Source organism: Nicotiana tabacum, chromosome 17 (genome assembly GCF_000715075.1).
Source record: "Nicotiana tabacum cultivar K326 chromosome 17, ASM71507v2, whole genome shotgun sequence".
NCBI classification, from domain to species: domain Eukaryota; kingdom Viridiplantae; phylum Streptophyta; class Magnoliopsida; order Solanales; family Solanaceae; genus Nicotiana; species Nicotiana tabacum.
The window spans coordinates 62,758,648-62,762,554 of NC_134096.1; the positions used below are offsets into that span (position 1 = coordinate 62,758,648).

Sequence of the window (3,907 nt, forward strand, 5' to 3'; positions counted from 1 at the left end):
AGGACGCAATGGAAACTGAAATAGCTCTATGAGGTAAGAAATATCTTGAGAATACTCTTCCTTAATACAAAACGGTGATATACAGATAAAATACATAACCATAATGTTTTGTATAGCCTTGTGAGGCCATAGGTTGGATTTAACTGCTTGCAAGTGTGGCTAGTGTCAATTTTATAGGGAAAACTCAGCCGAAAATTTTTGTTGGAATCCACGATGAGTTAAACTCCCCATAAACCCTTACATTCGAGGAGGAATGTTCCTAGGGGGAGGGTGTTATAACCCATATTCGCGTACGTTAGATCACACCGTAAGTTAGTCAACGTAAATCCAAGAAGATATTATCTTTAAGATGATAAGAAAGTTAATCATATTGGTCTTAAATTATACAAGGGTGTATAAGAGTGGTTAACAAGTATTAGAAGTTCAACGAATCAAGAATGTTGTAACCCATATTTTCGGGTAAAACTAGAAGTGCTTAATATTCTCAAGAGGTCGTGTTTTAAGGTATTTGAATCATATAATGTCCGTATCATAAATCGTGATTTCAAACGAATTATGAAACAAAAGTCGACAAAAGTTGTTGCAACTTACGTTCATAATTTTACTTAAACTTTAGGTCAAATGTTACTAAGTTTTTCTCCAAAATTACTTGGAATATTGGGTTATATACCCATAAAATTGAATATCTATGAGTCTAGTTTCCAACTCATTAAATCGTTCATCGATACGATATCGAAGTAGAGAGATATTCGCATTTTTGCGAGACTGCGCAAGCAGCTCTTTATGGGGCCGACATAGGCGGTTGAGATATATTGATATATATGAGATGACTTAACCCCGTGTTATATAATTATTTTTCATTCTATTCAGACCCTAGACACCTAAAAATACTCTCTCAAGGTTCTCTCATGATCCAAGACCCAAACAACACAAATCAAGTGTCGGGAATCCCGTGGCGCTAGTATGTTTCTTGTTCTTCTTCTTGTTGCTGATTTTTTGTGGTTATAGCTTGTGTGGGAGGTTGTTCTAAGTTGTTTATATTCTATAAAATACTCCCTCAAATTTTTAATATCAACCCTAGGTGATTTCAAGTCTTCTAAAGTGATTCTAGTGCGGAAAAACCCTAACAAATTGCTAGTTTCGCTTCCTTGTTCTTGTGGAAGCATTGGAAGGATAGTTCGTGGTGAATTAAGGTCAAACTGGAGTTTTTCTATATGTTTAAAGGTATATAACCTCTTACTCTACATGCATTTAAGATTATCCAAGTTACGGCTAAGTCGTTGAAGCTAGAACTTGTGAGTTATCTATCGGAAGGCTTGTTAGTAATGTTGTTGGTTGGTGGACTATTTTGGGAGGCTTAATATAATTATTATTGATGTTGTTTGGGATGTTTCATGATTGTTTTAACTTGTGGGAAGTCATATAAATAGGGTAGGTGTTGTCCGTCTCATCGTTTAATAGGTTGTGGTCGATGTATAACAGTTATGACGCTTAAACGATAGCGATAGTATCATTTCTCTTATTGTAGACTAAGGAGTCGTGACATTTGCATAGCTTGAGATTGGGAAGTATATACAAGGTATGTGAGGCTATCTCTTTCCTTCTTTTGCACGAGTCCAATTGTACATAATGTAATGAACGAGCTTCCAAAGATACTCCACTCTTATAAGCTAGTAGTACTTACATTGTTTCCCTTTTTATGGAACGATTGATGTTGATGTTGTTTCTCTTATTCTTATGCTATCAATGTTGTGGGTACTTCCAGATTCTTATAAGATCCATGATGAAGAGTTAGTCCTAATAACGTATACGTAGGTTACCGACCTTACGTCACTCTGAAAGGTTCAGAATGTGATTCCAATGAGTCCAATATGCATTATATATATATATATATATATATATATATATATATATATATATATATATATATATATATATATATTACTCTACCGAGTCGCGCTATAGTCGGTCGAGTATGATACCTATTGTGCAACCACTGATCAATTAGGTTTTACCGAGCTCCACATGGCCGGGTATGATTCTACAGAGCCTTATAATGGTCGGGTACGTTTTTACCGAGCCTATTACGGCTGGGTACGATATGATGATGATGATGATGCCCATATAGGCGTATGTTTTTAAAAGTATATATATGTATCATGCATTTCATGTCAGTCGCCCTCAAAGGCACTCGGATGTTAGAAGTTGTATATTCTTTATCCCTACTTACATTACTGTTCTTATTTATGCCTTCGTGCCTTACATACCCGGTACTTCATTCATATTAACGTTCTTTTTATTTGTGGACGTTGCATGTCGTGCTGCAGGTCCTGATAGACAAGTAGACGCAGCTCCCCCACCACAGTAGGCTGCCCAGTTCAGCGGTTATTGGCGAGATCCCTTCTCCGGACTTGCCGTGGTCTTGGTATGCATTTTTGTTATAAACATTATGGGTATCTCGGGGCCTTGTTCCGATGATGTTGCAGCACTTATGTACCTTTAGAGGCTCGTAGACAGGTGTCGACTCATGTATAGTTTGGATTGCCTTGTCGGCTGATTTTTGTTGTATAGTCGCAGCTTGGCAGCTGGTACCTTATATATAGTTTCGTGACAGCCTTGTCGGCCCATGTTACGTATTTTCATACCATTATCTGTCATTGTTGATTGTTCATGATTCATGTCTACACCATTTATGTCGATCTCATCGGCCGCTATAGATAATAAGAAAGGTTAGATAAAATGTACGTTGGTGCTCGGCAAGTATGGCCTGGGTGCTAGTCATGACCCTCCAGTTTGGGTCGTGACATTAGAGACAAATGTCTAGAATTCCGGTTATGTTCTTTTATTGTGAGTTATTATGCTTAATATTTTAAGGTTATTTTCGTAAACCGGCATTATATTCATATTTTTATAATAATATAGAAGATATATTATGTTTAACATTCACGTGCATGCATGATCTTTCATAATTTTGTCAACCTTTGGAATTTGATTATCCATTAATGGAATATCAACTATGATTTATAAATCAGGTAAGTAGAAGGATTAATCGGATAAATGGATAATAAATGATTTACTGGGAAATCATGATGCAGTATGTTCTAATTACCATATCGTTTGCAAACTAGTTTTGTCGCATGAACTCTAAAAAGGATTCCCATGGGCGAATGTACAGATCTCAGCTTTTGTGGATGGTTTGAGACTTTGAGCGATCAAAATTTGAAATAAAACTAGTTGTACAGAATAGAAAATATTCTTCGTGTGCGTAAATTTCAAGTCAACCCTTCTCTTTTACCCATATTATGGACCTTCCGCTCAACTCAAAAATTAGTGCGCCACTCAAAATAATTTAAAATGAAAGGGGCATTCCGAGAATTGAACTCGGGACCTCTCGCACCCTAAGCGAGAATCATACCACTAGACCAAATGCCCACCGTGTTATAAGTATCGGAAATTTAGTATATCAATCATTATCTTAACCTCCAGTTTTTACAACTTGTGATAACCCTCTCGGTTTTTTGATATAAAGAGTAAATATAAAATTTCCTCCTCCTCCAAAATTGTTGGTTAACAAGAATGGATTAGAACCAGCTCTAATTGTATTTGATAATGTAGTGACGAAATAGTACTATATTGATTAACAAGGTGGGGGGAAAAAACAACAACACGGTGGGCTAATTATTCTGCTCTATGACGTGATGCTCTAGCTATGAAGTTTGATGGACTTTTTGTTTTGGAAGGAAAGAAGCTTTGTGCGTTTAATCGTTAAGATATCTCAACATCACATTGTAGAAAAAGATTATCATTAAGGAAATAGATTAGAGAGCTATGACCCAAGGGGACATATTCTTAAAAAAAAAAAAAAATCACGCACTAATCATGTCAAAAATATTTATACAATACGAGT

The 3,907-nt window shown here is 36.1% G+C and overlaps 1 non-coding gene across 1 annotated transcript; it reads right to left on the reverse strand.

Annotated features, from left to right (window-relative positions):
* Window positions 1-3,360: 3,360 nt before the first annotated feature.
* On the reverse strand, window positions 3,361-3,432 carry TRNAP-AGG (transfer RNA proline (anticodon AGG)). The gene has a single exon. It is a non-coding gene; the product is annotated as a tRNA-Pro (tRNA).
* Window positions 3,433-3,907: the final 475 nt, after the last annotated feature.